Below are 21848 nucleotides of genomic sequence, written 5' to 3' on the forward strand. Positions count from 1 at the left end.
TTTAGTTTCTACGATTAAAATAAAGGTAAATTTGATTAAGGTTTATTATACTTAAACCTTACCGTTTTGAAATATTTTCAATTTTGTGAAATTGCAGTAAAAATTTTAAAGCTTCATTTCTCCAAGGGTATCAATGTTTTTAATACTAAATATTTAATGAAGTTTATTTATTGATCAGTTATTGTGTTGCAATAATAAAAATAATACTACCTTATACAGAGTGTCTAAAAATTTATTTTAAATAATTATTAGCTTCAAACGGCAATAACTTCTTTAATTTAAATGGAATGCCCTGTATATTTTAGGAGAATCAGATGCACAATTAAATTGTCTATCAAATTGTATTATACCATTTTTACCTATCCCTTCAAGTTTTCGTAGAAAATGCATTTTCTTATAATTTAGACCTCATTTATCAATATATCCATGGAATATTGACATTTTAGATTGTTTTTAAAGCAACAAATGTACAAAATGTACAGACTAGTAATATTATCGTTTTTAGCAAAACGATAATATTACTAGCCCATTTGTATGCAAAAAGAAAACTATTTAAATCTTTATAAAAGAGTATACCATTAATTAAATATAACACCATTATTTCCGCCCATATACTAATTAATGACATACTTAATTGTGTTCGTTAATAAACTTTTATAAATAAATGTGGATTTTTGAGTCAGAAATCAATATAATAATAAGTTATTAAATTAAAGTCTTTGTTGTTATAAATAAGCATTTATTAAAAAATGAAACATCATTTTTAAGGTGTAACTTTTTATCACACTGTCTAATGCCCATATAAAATTCAGTTTTTTAGTATTTGGAGCAATTATTATTAATCAACGCAAACAGTTCAGTTAATGTAGTTTGAATACTGGAATCATATTAATTGGTCCTCTTTAACAAATATTTAAACAGTTTTTTTTTATTTTTTAATGAAATAAACGAATTATATCGACAATATTAGTATCTGTACTCTTTAAAAATTTGGTACATCTTTAAAAATAATCTAAAATGTCAATAGTCCATGGGTATATTGATAAATAAGTTCTAAATTACAAGAAAATGCATTTTCTACGGAAACTTAAAGAGATAGGGTATAATATAATTTGGACAATTAAATTGTGCATCTGATTCTCGTAAAATATACAGGGTGTTCCATTTAAATTAAACAAGTATTGCCGTTTGAAACTAATAATTATTTAAAATAAATTTTTAGACACTCTGTATAAGGTAGTATTATTTTTATTATTGCAACCCAATAACTGATCAGTAAATAAACTTCAGTAAATATATAGTATTAAAACTTTGATACCCTTGGAGAAATGAAGCCTTTAAATTTTTACTGCAATTTCACAAAATTGAAAATATTTCAAAACGGTAAGGTTTAAGTATAATAAATCTTAATCAAATTTACCTTTATTTTAATCGTAGAAACTAAAAATGTAATAATATACAGGGTGTTATATTTAAAAAAATACAACTTTGATATTTTTTTACTTATTTGGGACACTCTGTATCTTGTAAAATTATTTTTAAATTGTACCTCTAATAGTCCTTTTCATCGAACCCAAAACTTACAATTTGTAAAAAATCTCATCGTTTAGCTACACAATACTCCGTGTCGTATGTGGTGAACAACTGTGTATATATATATATATATATATATATTAAATTGTACCTCTAATAGTCCTTCATCGAACCCAAAACTTACAATTTGTAAAAATCTCATCGTTTAGCTACAATACTCCGTGTCGTATGTGGTGAACAACCCTGTATATATATATATATATATATATATATATATATATATATATATATATATATATATATATTGCCTTCAAGCGACAAGACACACACCCACCCTGTTAAATACCCAGCTTGTGCAACATAAACTGCATGATAAATGATTAAACTCAAATCGATGTTTGAACAGAACACACCGCACGTTTTAACCGACAAATGGCCAAACACATACAAAGATAAATGGTTTTTGTCTAGGCGCCCCTATGTCGTTAATTTCTGGCTTCGATTAATTCAACTGTAACTGTCACACAGATACCGCAATAAACGCAAGCAGATGTAACTAACTGTTTCTAGTTATCTATTGCCAGAAATTGGTGTTGCATTTGAATTCTCAAATATAACATTTTCAAAAAAAACTGCTTAAATTTTTAATAACAGTTGTAGTTTTACTTCATTATAATCTTCGTTTTATATGACTTCTTTTTCTAGAGCCTTGATGATGTCCAACGATTATCTCAAAAGACAGTTAGTATAGATTTTCTACATCAAATTTAACAAACTTCTCTGAAGGACATAATACTGTGTTCCTGACTATAATATCTAGGTACAAAATGTTTTGAATTCTTAACATACGAAGATAGTTGATCACTGTGTTCAAGATTTATTGTTTAGGATCCCAGGGAACACTAGTGAATAAATTGATAACTCTTTTAACCGCTCCATTAGCTCTAGTTTCCGGATGCTGCAGGCTTTCAAATCTTATCAGTAAACACAGGGTGTCACAAAAAAATAGTGTATCTAACTTTGGTAGGTGATTCTACAGATAAAAATAAAACAAAAAGTTCCTATAAACATATAGCCTAAAATGCTTCCCAAAGAGGTTACAGACCTTGAAAGGTTAAATAAAAATAATATTTTATATTTTAGGCCAGTCGGCAAGCGCATCGATAGCGGTAGCAAATCCGGACAAGCAGGAATAAGTTTTATTTTGTTTAGTTTGGTGTCGAGAAGCACGTATTAAATTTGCACTCCCCGTAAAGCCAGGATTTGGCCGCCATCTTGGAAAAACTGGCTAAAATTCGGTTTATTTTTCATTATTTGTCAATAACTCGATTTCTATCAACTTTAGCGCAAAATATGTAGAGACCAAAGCAAAGAAGAGAAAAAACTTTATAAAAAACGTTGTATGGGTTTTTTGTGCGACTATCCAAAGTATCGAATTTTACGAAAACAAAATTAAAGTTTGATATAATGTACGTGTTCAATATATCCGGGGTTAACTGTACTTGTTTCCACACCACCTTGAGGGGCACCCCCGAGACATAAAGCCTAAAAACTTGTTTGCTACTGGCTGGCAGTAGCCTGCTGTCGCGGTCATAATGGCAGAACGCAATTTGCATTATGACCGCAATAACGGACTTTTTATTGTTGCGCGACTGGTGGAAAATCAAGTTTAACCGCCTTATCTCTCAGGGAGCTGCCTTGAGGTAAAGTACCCGGCGCGATTTTTTTTTGAATGGTCTCCCCATTTCCAATAGGCCTAATCCACATGTCGTCAACTTAGGTTTCTTTTGAGGTGGAAGGTTCATCAGAGTTCCTTGGTTTTTTTGATGTTACTGGCTGTTCAATATAATCTTCCTGAATGTCTTCCACATCTGTATCATATTCCGGATCTGGTTCATAAGGTGCAGAATATACTTTTCGTTGATCTTTATCGAGAGGAAAATTGTCCTCGTACTCATCTTCGTCTAATTTTGCCACCTCCAAACTATTCGTACATGATTTGCCCTGACAAAGCGCAAACATTACCGAGCAACGCAAACCTGCTTTGCGGCAACTACAAGATGTATTACAACCTTTGGCACATTTACATGAAATCAGATTTAATAATTCTTGGGGAGCTGCATCTTGGGAAGTAGCAATGGGCATCAACCCATTTTTTGAATTTTTCCATCCCCAATCCAGAGGTGATTTTTCATTCATTTTGGTCGGTGGTAATGATGCTAGGTTTGGTAAGCTTTTGGTTATAGATTTTACGAAACACACGTATCTGTACTTATCTAATGAGTCGCTTTTTTTGGATCCATATAGATGAAGAAGAAATCGTTCTCCAGCTTTTTCTATATCTTCTGGGGATGCGTTTGGGTTTTTGAAAGTTTGTGCAGCTGTCTGTAATAATTCTTTTTCTTTCTGTAAAACTTTAACGAATTTCGTTTTTCCTTGTCTGTATAATGCGGATGTGGTGTCGCAGCCACTAAATGAGTGGAAAAATGAAATGTTGTCCATAACTGAAGCATTTAGATTCATATTATGGGGTGCATACGTTCTACTTTGCGACTTCCCCTTGCCTGGCTTTTAAAATAATATTAAATTAAAATTAATATTAGTAAATTATTAAAATAAATATTTAATTTAAGGCAGTAAGAATAACAAGTAAATCGGTGTCTTCGCCGACTATAATTACCGTTTCATTGTGATTTGATTCTTCAATTGAAGTGTTGACAATTAATGTGTCAGCATCTTCATCAGCCTGCTTGACTCGGAAGCCCTCGTTCGTCAAACGATTACATATATCATTGATATTATTCGACATTTTTTTTTCCTCTCATTTGACAAGAATTTTCCCTGAGACACTGTTTCCGTCATTTTTTCATCAAAATAAATGTCCGGTGGTAAAGCAATTTTAATAATAGAGGTAATAATAACTGCTTATAATATATTTAGCGTGTTTAAACCGAGATAACTTGGAAACGGATCGTCGCGCGTGGCACGGAAAAAGTACATAGAACGTTTTTTATAAAGTTTTTCCTCGTCTTTAATTTTGGTCTGTACATTTTTTGCACTAAAGTTGAGAGAAATCGAGTTATTGACAAATAATGAAAAATAAACCGAATTTTAGCCACTTTTTCCAAGATGGCGGCCAAATCCGGGCTTTGGGGGTGGTGCAAATTTAACACGTGGTTCCTTACACTAAACTAAACATAAAATTGATTCTAGCTTGTCCGGATTTGCTCCCGCCATAAGCTATTTTTTAATACTTGGCGACTGGCCTATTTAAGAACGTTAGTAAACCGTTTTTCCTGAAATTTGCTACTCTTACATACATTTTAATGCCAAAGCAAATGGCGACCGTCTAAATAAAACACCCCCAAATGAGTACTTTTCATTAGGGTACTGACGGTACTTCGTTTATCTTTATAGATACAGTAATTTCAACAAAATTCGCCTAAAATAATATGACATGATCTTCATATTATAATAATAATTAAAAGGTAGTTGTCATTTTAGAGATTTTAATAAACAAATTCGCGTATTATAAATTCCTTTTCTTTCTATACAAATTAGTTACTAATATACAGGGTGGTCCGAATTGTATTCTGGAAACTTCGGCAGTATGTTCTGTAGATAAAAATAAGTAAAAAAGTTCTTATAAATGTATGTCTAAAAATGCTTAGTTTCGGAGATACAGGGTATTGAAGTTCCATTTTTAATTCGATTTTTTTTAAATAATTTCTGATGTAACGTCAATATTGGGATGAAACTTGGTGTCTGGTAGTTTTTTGACATGAGAAATTTGATTTTGATGTCAATATAACCTCTACTTGTAGAGAGCGCCACCTATACATATTTTTAACTGGTTTGAAAAGTTTTAACTTTTCGTCCGTTTCTATATAAAACAACTGAGTAAAAAATATACATTTCCGACGTTTTTTTACGTAAAAAAAGTCTCTAGGTAGAAATCGCTACGAGTAATGGTTCTCGAGATATTTGAAATCAAAATTATCAATATTTGTCATCAATGACATAAATTAAATATGTTGACAAAATAGTTATTAAGGTGCCTTTACACGGCGTGTGGCTTGCCGATCCACGTGCCTGGTGCGCGAATCGCCGAGCCAGGACGCGCCAATGCGTATTTTCGCACTTGCGATCTCACGGCCGACCGAGAGACAGAGACAAAAAATACATTATATAACTTTTTAACATAGACTATCGGTTTAAATTGGGTTTAAATTCATACAATCAAATAATTTATTCCGCAACTTTATTTTCAGTGCAGTTTATTAAGATAACAAGATGGAAAGCAGAATCATCTGGTTAAATTAAATTATATAAGATAATAATACTTTTTTTTAACTAGGGTTAAATTTTAGAGTATATCATATTTTCAGAAAGCCCATAATAAGGCAAATAATATAAAAAAATAATATACTGGGTGTCTCATTTAAAAAAAAAAGAAGTCAGAAAAATGCAACATTTTAAAATTCGTCCTGTATTTTAGGAACTAAAAAGACTAGAACAACTCTTCTTTTTTAATTCTTTAATTAATTAATTTTTTAATTCGTTCATGGTGCAATTGATACTCAACTTTTGATGTATTCTCAGGCAGCCGTCCTGTATTTTATTTCTATTTTTATGTGAATTATTTCTGGGGTTCCAAGTTATTTGTTCTTTTTCATATAGGGGTAAAGACTCAGATATAGTCTCGTTCGACCAAGACATGTCTCGAAATATGTAAAATATCAATTATTCTTCGAATATCCGTTTTTCGATAGATATGGTAGGTTACATAATCAAATGTATCACATACCTACTGTGTTCAAAGTAAACAATTTTTTGTCGTACCGGTTATAAATCAGTTCATTTGTGATTGAACTAATCGCACCAGGGGGTAAATTGGTACCTATAATATATTGTTATAATCATCGGCAATTACCACCGCTCAAATTACCGCCAATAAATTATTATAGCTATACAAATTTTTAATAGCATAATTGCACAAAACTTTATGAATTAATATTTCTATAGCTGCTGTAAAATTTAGAAGTATAAATTAAGTATCAAATCGTGGGCGTACAGCGAAAATCCACTAAGTCACATTTTGGTTGAATTGGATTAAACACACCACTATGTCCAGTTTTTCATGTTAAAGACCATGAAAAACTGGACATAGTGGTGTGTTTAATCCAATTCAACCAAAAATGTAACTTAGTGGATTTTCGCTGTACGCCCACGAAATACAATTATTACAAATACATAAATCACCTCAGCAAAATGTATATAGTGCCATTCACCCATCTAGTAATAGTTACAATTTTGACATGTTCTACACCCTTCGGGGTATTTGTATGTAACTTATTATACTTAGAACTAATAAACTATATCTATCTATACGAGTATATCCTTTATACAGCATTTAGAATAAATAATAATTTTAAACAATAACATGGTAGATTATATTGGTATACCCTGTATTAATCAGTAATTTTTATACCTAATTAATATGATATTTATAGATTTTTTTAAGCTAATATCAAATTATGTGTGTTTGCATTAAATGGAGTTATTTAAATTATGTAAGAAATAAAATTAACTGAATTTAAAAGAATTACTGGTGAAGACCTCGCACGGCGCGTTTGCTTTGAAATTTACCGCCAGTCGACGGGAAGGACGCGCCGACCGAAGATCGGCGCGCCGACCCATTCACACGGCGTGTGGCGCGTATTTTTTGTTTCAGGCTCGGCGATCCACGCGCGTGTAACGGCACCTTTAGACTGAAATCATAAATTTGAAATGTTTTTGTGCCAAAAGTTCAAAAGAAAATGTTTTATCATTATTTTTTCAAATAAAAATTTAAGATTAATTTAAAAAAATAAAATGTTCCCAAATTTATAATTTTAGTCAAATAACTCAAGATTCAACATGTTTATTTTTTGTTAATAATACATGTATTGACTATTTCCATTCTGAATATCTTGAGAACGGTTGCTCGTAGCGATTTTTACCAAGATACATTTTTTACGTAAAAAAACACGGAAATGTATATTTTTTTACTCGGTAGTTTTATACAGGTACGGACGAAAAGTTATTACTCTTAAAAGCAGTTGAAACATATGTAGGTGGCGCCCCCTCCAAAGAGAAGTCATATTGACATCAAAATCAAATTTCTCATGTCAAATAACTTCCAGATACCAATTTTTATCCAAATATTGATGTTACTTCAAAAATTATTTGGAAACATGCAAACTAAAAATAAAACTTCTACACTTTGTATCTCCGAAACTAAGCATTTTAGAACATATCTTTATAAGAACTTTTTTACTGCAGAATACCACTCTGTATACAGTAAATCATCTTTGCCTTCTACTTTCAAATAAACTTTAGAAGTCACAATTTGTCGATCGCCAATATTCTGAAACCAAACTTTGACCGTAGCCAGTCTTTTCAAGCTGAAAGTAAACTGACCTACGCTGACCTCTATCCTACTAAATCACGCTTCGTTGCGGGACACTGGCGGCTGCGATAAATTATTGAAACAGCCGTTGACATTTGCTTGTTTCCGCTTCGTTTTTCGTGTTTTCCTCCAGACCAGACGGAGGTCGTTGCAATAGGGCCGAAACCAGCCCTTATACACCTAGCACCTTACAGCCCTGATACACAGGGCTCGTTTTGTAAAAGACATTGTTAAAGGTTGATTAGAAAGGTCTTACTTGTTGTATATTTAGGCTCTTTGTAGTTAATAGTTATTTTTTATAAGACGATAAAATGGTATTTTATCGTCGACCGAAAAGATTGATTTCGGGAGACGATAATGCAATTTTATCGTCGTGTATAAAACAATATTTTTTTCCATAGCAAGTTACGTTTTAAAAAATATTCAGAAATTATTATTTCAAAGAATTTATTTGTCAGTTTTGAGTCAATATTTTTTAATTCTCTTTCGTGTCAATTGCTGATTGAATTGGAACCAGAAATGGCTCAAAACGAAATAAGTAAATTACCAACAGATATTCAGGCTGAGGCGACAAACGCCATATCCAAACTACTTCCATTTAAATCCCGAATAACTTATGAAAAGGATTACAAACATTTTCAAAAATGGAAGCAATTAAAAAACGTGCGAGAAGAAATAAAGTTTTTAACCTATCCTCGCTGTTAAAGTGTCATTTAATCTACCATTGCGGTTAAAGTACTATTTTATCTACTATTTTTGATAGATATAAGGCAATTTTAACAGTTGCTATGGAAAAATAGTATATTATTTTACTAGGAGTAAAAATTATACTTTTACGTTTCATCTTTCAAACAACGCTATTTTATACCATGCTACATACCAAAAATCGCTATTTCAAAAATAACGTAGCGACGGCGACGGGAGCACTAACGCCAATAGTAACCGACCCAATCGCTACAGGCGAAAACGAAACCCTAAAAGCGCTCCAGCGACTGCTGGAACGAAGTAAGCGGCCTCCGAAGTCGAGCGTCGATAGCTAGTTACAACAGTACGCGACGGAACTCAAACTCTAGGAGCGTGACGGCTGGAGCGAAGTAGGCCGCCGCGCCGCCGAGGTCGAGCGTCGATGCCCAGTTACAGCAGTTACGCGACAGGGAACTACAACTCTAGGAGCGCGATGGCTGGAGCGAACAGGTCGCCGCGCCGTCGCCATTGAGATCGCCCGACGCTACGTACAGTTCCGGTAACTATTGTAGGCGACCGACGAAATCGCGACGGCTGGAGCTAAACACGTCGCTATGCGGTTACTACGGTTCAAGCTAACTTCAAGAGCGAGTGCAAGCGAGCTGCGTCTTTGGTCGGTGGTAATGATGCTAGGTTTGGTAAGCTTTTGGTAATAGATTTTACGAAACACTCGTATCTGTACTTATCTAATGAGTCGCTTTTTTTGGATCCATATAGATGAAGAAGAAATCGTTCTCCAGCTTTTTCTATATCTTCTGGGGATAACTTCAAGAGCGATTATAAATAATTTATTTGCAAATTATAAATAATTTATAATTTCGTCGTTCTTCAGTAATAGGTTCCCCATTCGTTGTGGAGCGCGACACGGCGTTACAAAAAAATCCCGCTCCAAAATCGCGTTACTCAAATACCGACACATCACTACTACAGATGCCCGACGCACTATTGCCGCGGACCCTGTATAAATGGTAAATATACGTATTAGGGTGTCCGGTATTTCCCAAGTTGTTTTTTTTTGCTGCCGCCCTCTGAAATTTTAATTTTTGCTCTAAAAAAATTATCCAACGTAAACAAGCTCTTAATTTTTAATTTAAACCGTGCCGGAATCATGATACTTTTTCCCATTTAAATAACATGGGATTTTCTGACCTTTTGCATTTAATTTTTTATCTCCAAAGCAAATTAATCTACAGATACGACAAAGACATATTCAAAATTTTACGCTCTACAAAAAATGCAGTGTGTGTATGTTATGCACATAAGTTATAATAAAATTTTTCATTGCAAATTCTAATTGCGCCTTTTCATTTTGACTAAAAAAGGATCCAGAGTCAAATTTTTTGTCAATAAAACAATATTTCTTTACCAACTTTAATATGGAACACTAATAAGAAAAATAATTAAGATAAAAACCACTCAAAATTTGTTCATTCTTTTCAGTTGACACACATATTTACGAACACTGAAAGGCAATAAAACAATAACCTTGAGAGCTAGTCTACGTTTGATAATTTTTTTAAAGCAAAAACTAAAATTTCAGAGAGCGACAGCAAAAAAATCAACTTTATCATCTCACTAATCTCTCACAATTCACTCTTGGTGACCGAAATATCTTCAAGACAAAGACAAAATGAATAAACTAAACTAAAAAAATCAAAGCCACCACCCAGAGGGGTACAGAATAATTTTATAATTAAATAATTAATTTTTAATTAAAACCAAGGGTAATTTTAGATTAAATGTGAGGAAAAGGGTCGCTTTATAAAAACAAGATATTCGAGGCAATGAGCCTTAGAAAGAGGATTTTCTGGATTCCAACTCTGGCCCAAACATTAACTTTAACAACCCTTCCCTCCTAAAGGGGTAATTTTCTTTACAATTACGGCCAGACTTTGTTCCGAATGTATTATCCAGTCAATGTAATGGAAAATGTCTCTTATAATACCACCGAATATATAGAATTCGTTATTTTGGACTTTCGTAACATGTAATGGTAAATTTAGTAATTACCGTTTATGAATATTCTAAGCCTTCATTTAACTCTGCTGAAATTAAGTAACAAATAGTGGATTAATTTCTTTTCAATTTCAAGATTTACAGAAAGTCCACATTTAGTTATACACGGTGTCTCAACGCCGTGGAATAGCGCCATAATTCAATTCACAAGAAAAGCAGCAAAAAAGGGATCAGAAACTCATCGACCACAAAACCTACAGCATAGAGAGGAATTAAGAGACCTAGAAGAAGACCAGACCTGGATGGGACCATAACATTAGGAATTGACAGCCAACTTTGCGATATTAAAGAGGTACCCCCATTTTTTATTACATGTAATTCTTTGTAAAATTCTATGTGTTATAAGAAATGTACCTAGATGACAAAATAATTTTTAAAATGCTTACTGTCTTTTAATAATCTGCTATTCCGGAAAGGCCACCTCACAACTATCCACTTAGGAATGCGGAGCACGATCTTTATCTGCCAACCCCGAGCTCAGAACTAGTTAATGGCTCAATACTGTACAATGCCAAGAAAATGTAGAATCATTTGCCTTTGAATATCAAGTCACTTTCATTCTTTCCCGCATTTGGCAAAGCTCTGAAATCATACTTACTGGAGAGAGCCCTATATGCGGTAAACGACTTTTTTGTTGATGTTTAATCATGAACAACTGAATTCTAAAATTTTGATCACCTCACACACTGGTTAAAGGTCTAGTATCTAATATTTAATATTTTATAACTCTTACATGATTTTAAACATTTAAAATTTTCCTTTTGTAAATTTTCTTGATGCGCCTGTGTTCTACATTGTCCATGTATGTTATATTTGTAATTTTAATAACGTAATTTTTTTTTTGAATTGATTTGTATTGTATGACATTTTTTACTATTTGTATATTTGTTTTTTGTGCCTTTGTTTGTTTTGTAATTGCTTTGGCGATGAAGCTATCTAGGCTTTTTGTACAATAAAGCGTTGTTTATTTTATTATTTTATAGTATATTCCACGTGGATTCCACCAAAATATCAACATTCTGTTTTTCTTCGTATAATTAACAGATGGGAAATTTCATTTTTAATTTTAAAAAAAAGATACTAAAAATTCACAGATTTTGCAACATGCGCAACCATCATAGGCGTATTGAAAATACCAGACACAAAGGTCGGCGGTGGTCAGCAATCACCTGTTTTTTACATTTTATATTAACTTGTGACGTCATTTGGAAAAGCTCAATAGAAATCATAATAGAAATATAAAAGAACTAAAGCTTGTTTGGAAAGCAATTTGACATTCGTGACGTCAGCACTCCGACAGTCTAACGTATCGCTAATTGCCATTTGCAAATATATTCCAGATACGTATAGTGAACAAGTGAACCGTTCGCAACGTTAAATAATTTTGATATTTGATTTTTATCGTGATGGCTTTTTATAAAAGTGAAGAATTTAGTAAGAAAAAATATTGTTGTATATATAGAATTAATGGCATTAATTTGCAATAGCACCTCGAACCCACAGTTTCATTATGGAGCTAGATTAAACCAATCATAATGAGTATTATGTTACTATAAAAGCCCGAATATTGGTTAAACGCAGGGTTACCCACGTAGGAGCCCGAAATATGCAAAAAAGGTCACTTTAGGTTAAGTTTAGATTAGGCCTATATTTTTATTAATGCAAAACCAACTAAAACCTAATTCTAATCTAACCTAAACTCACTCCCTCTTTTGTATATTTCGGGCTATTACCTGGATATTTCTAGGTTTAACCAATATTCGAACTTACCGTGTAAATTTATGGACGGTCCATAAATTTAAATTCGCCATACAAAAAATAAGTAATAGTTACTGTAGATAAAAATAAATTAAAATATAGTTCGACGATAATTTAGTTTGCAGCTTCTTTTCAACATACCTAGTACTATAGTAAAAACCCGTCACAACCACCACTCATAGTAAGTATACCTACGTATTTTTAAACATCATTATGAGATTTAAGTCATAGGTGCCCATAATATGAGTAGCGGTATTGACGGTTTTTTGTTATGATGAAAATGTTGTGTGAAAAGCATATGAAAAAGCAACAAAATATATTATCGATTGCAGCAACTATACCTAGTTTACATTCAGTATGTCCAATTAATATAACATTATACCTATGCATGATTTTAAAAATTTGCTACAATTATATTTTGTTAGTTGAGTTTTTGAAATTATTTGTTAGCTTCTTAAACAAAACAGACCCATAATAATTCAAATCTTTATCATCCAAGACTTCCAAGAGTTATAAAGTAATCTCACGTCAAAATTTTTTAAAATTATTGCATGCCTTCAATGTTTGCAAAGTTAATAAAAATATGTCTTTGATTACCTGCAATTAATATATTTCGTCCAATTTATCAGTTCTGCATCATATCCGAAATTCAGATTGTGTGTGACACAACGAAGAGTCAACGTGCAACGTGAACGACAAGAAAATGGCAAGTAAAAAAATTGGTAAAGTCTTAATTACTAATTACACAGTCGTTCTCTTGAGTTCTCCTGCCTAAAATCTATATTGCCTTCCCTAAGATTTTAAATATAAATGATTGAAACTCATACAAGTTTACCACAATTTAAACTTAAGATAATTATTTAATTATTAAATTCATAATTATATTAAAATATAACACTTACGAAGTTACTAAATATTAACTATTTCTACTTAATCATTTAATAATTCTGATAAAAACACGCTTGACTATATTAACAATACTTAAATCAAAATTTATTTGAAGGAATGCTACTTATTACAATAATTGTAAAACAAGTATGTAATAATAACTCGGAATAATTATTAAAAACTGCTCATCTTGTTATAGATGTCGGCGTCTTGTCTCTATTATTTTATTAGCCGTTTAGCTATAGTTTGATTTCAGATAATGCAGATATTAATGTGCCATTTGTGTTTTTTTATTGGAATTATTATTTTTAGCATATTTGGTATACTCTATGAAGTTATTTTTAAGTGCTCCTGTCCATTTTTCAATTATTAAAGTGCCTTTAGATACAATTAAAATTAATTAATTGGTGTATAGTATTTGTATTATGGGTTTGTTTATTTTTTATGAAATGAATTTTTTTCCTATTAAAATAAATAGCTTACTAAATCACTAGCTAGCCATTTTTAAATACAGTATGTTAATTAAGTATCTGGCCAAACTTCAGGAGGTGATTCTTTGAGTATTTTTAAGGTAAAAAGTTCATATACACATGTGTCCGGAAATGTATAATTTTAAAGATACAGGGGTGTCAAGGTGTTTTCTAATAGACCTTTTTTATTAATATCTCATAGATCCGTAAGCCGATTTTGTTGAAATTTCGCCGTGTTGTGAAATTTAATAAGTTAGCACTAATTAAATGATAATTATTATTTACAACAATATTTAAACGATAAAAACTTATCCCAATAAATATTTTGGCATTTTTTTTATCATATAAAAAAATATAGGTCCTAATAGCCTAAATTTTATCAAAATATATCAGCAGATCCGATGAGACCCGAATTATTATATGTTTTGGAATTTAATGATTTAATTATTTATTCCCTTTAATGCCTCGATTGTGCGCATTATCCTACGCGCCAGGAAAAAATATTGCATTAGTCTAAATTTATTATTTATGTTATTCCGCTCTTTCACGTATAATTTGCCCCCTGCTTCTCATACGGAAAGAGTTAGATTAAAATAGCCCAACTGTACCTAACAACCCATGCATGCCTTGACGCATATTCTTTTTTATAATAATATCGGCTTTCCCAGACTAAACATCCATATCCATAAAATACTTGGCCCACACTAATAAGACCTCATTTCGGCCCTCGGACGACCTTGCTCTATTACGTGTTGACAAGTTGATTAGGCAGGTTATTGAACTCCATGTCGCCTCTAGCATGTCGTTTTTTCAAAGATGGGTCCCATATAAACGCGGCCAGAAGTATTTTCAATACTAAAATTCAAATAATTTAGCTACATATTGCTTAAAAAATCGGCCTACTAGAACAAAATATATTAAACTTTAAAATACATCAATATTTTAAGGTGCTTGTTTTTCGTATCCGTGAGTTTAGTATGTCATGCTTATAAGTAGAATGTAAGAAAGAAAAGCTAAATTAATATTGCGGTAGGACGCATAAAAAGCTTTAATGACAGGTAATTTAGAGTAGTAAAAATAGAACAATAATAATATGGAAATGTGTTCGTATAAAAATAAAAAATATTTTTACTAAAAGAAATCTATACGGTAAAAATGTATAAATGCCTGTTTTTAAGAAATTATAATTTATGTTGCAACATTAGTATTAAAACAGAAAAATATCCCTAAACTAAAAAGATATGCCGGTTTGGAAATTACATTCCCTATAAAATTTTACATAGAAAATTACAGCGGTCTTCATTTCCCGGCTAACTTTAACGCCGTTTTTTTACCGTATAATATATTGTGCTCTGTAATTGAATTAGCTAAACTGTTTACTATTAGGCAACGGCCTAACGTCAAAACACCGGTTCCCATTAGAACACCGAAGTTAAGCGACGTAAGGCGATACTAGTGGATGGACGGGTGACCGGTTCGAAACTCTGTATTGTGCTGTTGTTCAAAAAAGGCAAAAGTGTAAAATCTATTGACACACATTGCTCATTCACGCCGGTTCGAGGCCGGATGGGATTGGATATCTCGTGAGTAAGAGTCGATTTAGACACTTGCCAAAAATGTGTTTCATAAAATATGACCAATGAGTAATCACTATTCTGCTTAAACTGCTTGACGTAAAAAGCTGATTTTTGGCAAACGGATTGACTGTGGGGTTGAGGTTCGATAAGGAGGGGTTTCTCAAATCTCAAATTCCAACAGGGTGAAAAGGCCGCTCAAATATTACAATATTTGTTATTTAAAAAAGGGTTAGTCTTTCGGGAAAACGCCTGGACACGCATAATTTATTTTGTTTTTTTACATATTTTGAAATTTTTTAAAAAATCATACAGGGTGTTCCAAAAAGTTGAGTAATTGATTAACCACGATTCTGCCTAAACTGCTCGACGTTTAAAGCTTATTTTTGGCAAATGTGAGAAAATTTTATCCAGTTTGTATGTTAATGGAAATTCTTGTTTTGCTTTATCATCACCATTAGAAATTATTAATTCGACGCGAACGAAGTCGCGGGTACACGCTAGTTTAAGTGTAAAATTAATTCGAACTCTAGTGTGTAGTTGGTTTACTTATGAAGAATATACTACACATTTTCTTATATTGCTATTTTTTGACCACAAATGGTAAAATCAAAACTAACAGCTTCTCGCCCGTCGAGTGAAATGCATCCTGTATACCGCTACGCAATTCAGGATCTACGCGGATCGAGGGGCAGGGCGTAGGTAGATCGGAATGGATAGGTATAGACGAGTGGCGGAATTTTGGCTTTTTTATATCGCAATTTGTAAACAGCGCTTATTTGTAAAGAACCACTGTTTTTAGAGAGGTATTTTAGACAACAATCGATATTTAGAAATGTTTTGACACCCTGGAAATACTACCACCGAGCACGTCATTGTTGCAACTTGCAACTGCGTTAATACGCCTGGCGGTGACCGCCTCATACTCTTTCAGATATTTAGCAGTAAAATAAAGAAACCTGTTATTTTTAAGCTGTTATTTTAAGCTGCTTTTTATAAATAACTATAACAGTTTCAACTGTTATCTAAAAATAACAGTTTTGCCCATCACTATTTCAAAATACCAAAAAAATACTATCGACGCTTATCGACGTTTCCTCTTATCGCAAATAATATTGTTTGAGGAACGTATTTGTTTATAAACAAAAAATGGTCTGCCGAATTCTGCCTATTCATGCGATATATTTATTTGAAGTAGTCCGTGTTTCTCAATAGACCGCAACACAATTTTAAGTTACGTTTTTTCCAGAAAAGACAATAGTCGAAAATGTTCACGGTATGCCACAAATCAAGATGTTTTCAATTGTCTCCTGATATCCTCTGACCCTTATTTGGCTGCATTTCGGCATATGTGGAAGAAAAGTGAATGTTTAGAGCTGGATGATGAAGCCAAAGAACTCTTTTTATAGAACATATTACTGAGTTGGTTGAGAATATGTTTTTTTACATAAATATTATTTTCTACTTTTACGTTCAGAGTTATAATGGTGGTTTAGTTTTTTTGTTTTGTGAAATATATATTTTTTTAATTTTATAGGTACTTCAGGTTTATTTTAATATTGTTTAAAGTTTCTTTTAAGTATGAAAATCACTTGTTTTACAAAATAAAACTTTTTTACAAACATAATTAAATTATAAACACTTCTTCGTCTGCCCGCATATAATATATTTTTTGGATCCCATTGTTAAATTAGTATCTTGTTATTTTATTTTTCACGGGGAACTTGAATTTTTTTATTAAGAAAGGTCTAAACAAACAGCTAGTGATACAAGAAGTGATTTTTAAATAATTTATAAACTTATCTCTTTCACCTTTCACATGCTCAAACTACCAATCCAAACATTTCCCAAAACCCATCCCCCACGTTCACCCTTTAAAGGAGGGGGCGTGGGGCTGTTAATGTAAGAAAAACATTTTTTGGAGTTCACCAGAAATCATTACTAAGCGATAACGGTAAATTTACAGGTGTGTACCATTACCGATATTATTAAGTGACACGCTTTACAAAAAAATAATTTTTGCAGTCATAATTAGACCGGCGTTTTGCCAAAATTCAATTAAAATTATAGAAAAATCTATAAATATTTTTCTTTTCGCCACAAATAAAGCAGCTGGGCTACAAATTACTTATTAAAGTATTTGTTTCTATTTATGACCGCTATATCCCTATACCTCGATCCACTGTGCATCGGTAGGCCATTAACCATGATATGGCCGAGGACCGAGGTTCGGATTCCGCGTAAACAAAGTAGGCCCCGTCCAGATTAGCCCTGGCAGCAAAAAGGAGACGTTAACTGAAATCTTTACTTTTGTTTACTATTAAATTTTGAATATTAACCAAAAATTATATTTTTTTTAGTTTTTTTTATAACAAATAGCTATACAATTTAACTACAAGTATTTAACTATTCATGCTTTTTATCTGTTTTAACAAGAGATACAGTCGCGTTAATATATCCAATATAAGGAAATGTAGAGCTTATCAACTATGTCGCACGAAACCGCCCTTCCGGTGATAAAAACCGGAAGAAGAAAACCGGAATCCCGGAAGCCATTCCTCAAATCGCCACTTGGTATTTCCTACAAGCACGGGGACAAAGTTAGGAAGAGTCCCTCTGATTATCAAGGCAGATAAGAAAAGCAGAAATGTATAAAAGCCTGTTGATTTACAAAGGAATTCTAATAGAAGTGATTATTTTATCCTGTTTTAGCCAATGAATTAATAGTTATTTTTTATACATGACGATGAACTGGTATTTTATCGCGAGTGAATTAATTTCGGGAGACGATAATGCAATTTTATCGTCGTGTATAAAACAATATTTTTTTCCATAGCCAGTTACGTTTTAAAAAATATTCAGAAATTATTATTTCAAGGAATTTATTACGAATAGAAAAAAATATTATGCTGGGTTGGCGTTGGTTTCTATGTAATTTGACAAATAAATAAAGCTGTCTCTTTAGTTTTCAGTTTTGAGTCAATATTTTTTAATTCTCTTTCGTGTCGATTGCTGATTGAATTGGAACCAGAAATGGCTCAAAACGAAATAAGTAAATTACCAACAGATATTCAGGCTGAGGCGACAAACGCCATATAAAAAACTACTTCCATTTCAATCCCGAATAACTTATGAAAAGGAATACAAAAATTTTCAAAAATGGAAGCAATTAAAAAAGGTGCGAGAAGAAATAAAGTTTTTAACCTATCTATCATTTAATCTATCCTTGCGGTTAACGTACTATTTTATCTACTATTTTTGATAGATATAATGTAATTTTAACAGTTGCTGTGAAAAAAAGACTAAAAAATGAATCAAAAATACTACTTTTAGCCATTTTTATTTTTTTAGTCGGATTTGTTTAAATCTTCCTTGTAATATTTGAATTTTTGTAAATTTGTTCCGCTGTTCTTTCTTTCTTTTTTATTATTTCTTGTTTATTTTATAATTGGTTCTATACAAAGTGTATAAATCTTGAAAAACTGTATTCAGGACTTGAATTGCTTCAAAAATGATTATAAATTGTTGTATTTTCACGTTTATTAATACTTTACTTAGTAAAAAAATATGATTATTTTAGTTGCGTATCTGGATTTTTTTCTTATATTTATTTTTTTAATTTTTACTTACATTATTATACATGATCATCATCCTCAGTTTAATTAACCAATTCCAATTATGGTGTAGCCTCCCTCACATATTTAGATACTCTCTTTGTAGTTGGGCCCATTGTTGTCTATTATTGGCTTTTTTTATAGATGGGAAACGCCTTTAGGGCCGGAGTGTGGGGATCTCCCTCATGCGAGAGGGCTTACCCACTAAAAACCCATCTGTGCTCTAAGCTCGCCAATCTCGGTACCGGTGAAGGCATTTCATCAAGATTAGAGACTTATCATACTTCTATGTTGGTCTTGTCTGTAGCCAGATTTTGTTTTTTTCGTCCTTCGCCTTTTTCTTCATAATGTTCCTTAACATGCCGCAAATCGCTTCGATATTTTCATTCGATGATGTTAGAAGGTTTCCGACGTTTACTCTAGAAATCTTCGAACCACACACTGTTTCTGCGTTTTCCCGTAAATCTTCGTGCGCGTGACACTCAAATAGTGTGTGGTTAGCCGAGTCTGACACCTCGCAATACCAGCATTTAGGAGAGTCAGCCTTGCGGATCCTGGGCAGATACTCGCCAAATACTCCATGGCCAGTCATGGCTTGCGTGATGTAGTAGTCCATGTTTACTTGGTCGCATTTTATCCAATCTTTAATATTGGGTATGAAACTCTTTGTCCATCCGCTATATGCTTCCCATCGTGTCTGCCATTGCTCTAGTACCATGTTTCTGGTTTCTTTCCGGAAGGAAGTTCCATTTTTATATATTTGATTTCTTTCCTGGATCAGTAGACTGACTGGAGGTATCTTAGCAAGACACAGTACCGCTACTGTTGGACATGTGCAGTATGCCGATGCAACCCTGAGTGCTAATATTGTCTATTATTGGCTATGCGGGCCCAAGTTATCCCTGCTAATTTCCTAATATCATGGTCCTATCTCAGGTTTGGTCTTCCTCTAGGTCTCCTAATTCCTCGTGGGTACCATGCTGTAATTTTTGTGGTTCATCTGTTGTCCGTCCTTCTTGTCAGGTATCCAGCCCATTGCCACTTGAGGAATGATTCTGTGGATAACATCTTTCAACTGCGTCTTTTGTCGTATCCACTCTATTCATTTACGGTTTTTCTTGGTTATTCCCAGCATATTTCGTTCCATTGAGCGTTGTGCGACCTGCAGTTTCCCATTTAATATTCGTTTTAAGAGTCCAGATTTCGCATGTATAGGTTATGACTGGTAGTACACATTGGTCGAATGTTTTCTTCTTTAGATAGACTGGCATTATATATTTGAATATAATTGAGTTTCCTCCATGGTAAGTTAATTCTTCGGTTGATTTCTTGTAGTAGAGATCTCGAGCTGCGTATTAGCTGTCCCAAATAATCGTCAAAACAATATATTAAAACCGAGTTATAACGAGAAAACTGTCCTGGACTGGGTCCTTTTGAACCGGATGGCATATGTCCATTGGCAGTTTACCATTAGCTGAAGAAGTATGATTCTTGGATTGGAGGGTATAAATTCATTATTAAATAACATTATTATCATCAAAAGAATATATTAAAACTGAATTATAACGAGAAAACTGTTCTGGACGTTCATCCTTTTGAACTGGATGGCACATGTCCATCGGCAGTTTACCATTAGCTGAAGAAGTATGATTCTTGGATTGGAGGGTATAAATTCATTATTAAATAACATTATTATCATCAAAAGAATATATTAAAACTGAATTATAACGAGAAAACTGTTCTGGACTGGGCACTCTTGAACTGGATGGCATTTGTCAATCAGCAGTTTATCATTAGCTGAAGAAGAATGATTCTTGGATTGGAGGGTATACATTCATTATTAAATAACATTATTATCATCAAAAGAATATATTAAAACCGAATTATAACGAGAAAACTGTCCTGGACTGGGTCCTTTTGAACTGGATGGCATATGTCCAACGACAGCTTACCATTAGCTGAAGAAGAATGATTCTTGGATTGGAGGGTATAAATTCATTATTAAATAACATTATTATCATCAAGAGAATATATTAAAACCGAATTATAACGAGAAAACTTTCCTGGACTGGGTCCTTTCGAACTGGATGGAATGTTCCCATCAGCAGTTTACCATTAGCTGAAGAAGTATGATTCTTCGGTTGTGGGGTATAAATTCATTATTAAATAACATTATTATCATCAAAAGAATATATTAAAACCAAATTATAACGACAAAACTTTCCTGGACTGGGTCCTTTCGAACTGGATGGAATGTTCCCATCAGCAGTTTACCATTAGCTGAAGAAATAGGATTCCTCGGTTGTGGAGTATAAATTCATTATTAAATAACATTATTATCATCAAAAGAATATATTAAAACCGAATTATAACGAGAAAACTTTCCTGGACTGGGTCCTTTCGAACTGGATGGAATGTTCCCATCAGTAGTTTACCATTAGAAGAAGTATGATTCTACGGTTGTGCTGAAAAAACGCTTAAACACGTATATTTTATTTTGTTTTTTTACATCTTTTAAGATTTTTTAAAAATGTATACAGGGTGTTTCAAAAAATCTGGTCATTGAATAATCACGATCCTGCTTAAAGCGCTTGACGTAAAAAGCTGATTTTTGGAAAACAGATTGACTTTAGGGTGTAGAGATTCGATAAGAAGGGATTTTTCGAAACTCGATTTCTAAGGGGGTGAAACTATCCCTCAAATATTAAAATATTTTTTATTTAAAAACCGGTGAGTTTTTGGGAAAAACTCTTAAACACGTTTATTTTATTTTGTTGTTTTACATATTTTAAGATTTTTT

General features: G+C 32.7%; 1 protein-coding gene across 1 annotated transcript in view; it reads right to left on the reverse strand.

Moving 5' to 3' along the window:
* The window catches only part of LOC115890705 (sodium channel protein 60E), a 312784-nt gene that overhangs the window by 258687 nt on the left and 32249 nt on the right, over positions 1-21848 (reverse strand). The window lies entirely within an intron of this gene.

Source organism: Sitophilus oryzae, unplaced genomic scaffold (genome assembly GCF_002938485.1).
Source record: "Sitophilus oryzae breed Bouriz unplaced genomic scaffold, Soryzae_2.0 scaffold_907_pilon_pilon, whole genome shotgun sequence".
Lineage (NCBI taxonomy): Eukaryota > Metazoa > Arthropoda > Insecta > Coleoptera > Curculionidae > Sitophilus > Sitophilus oryzae.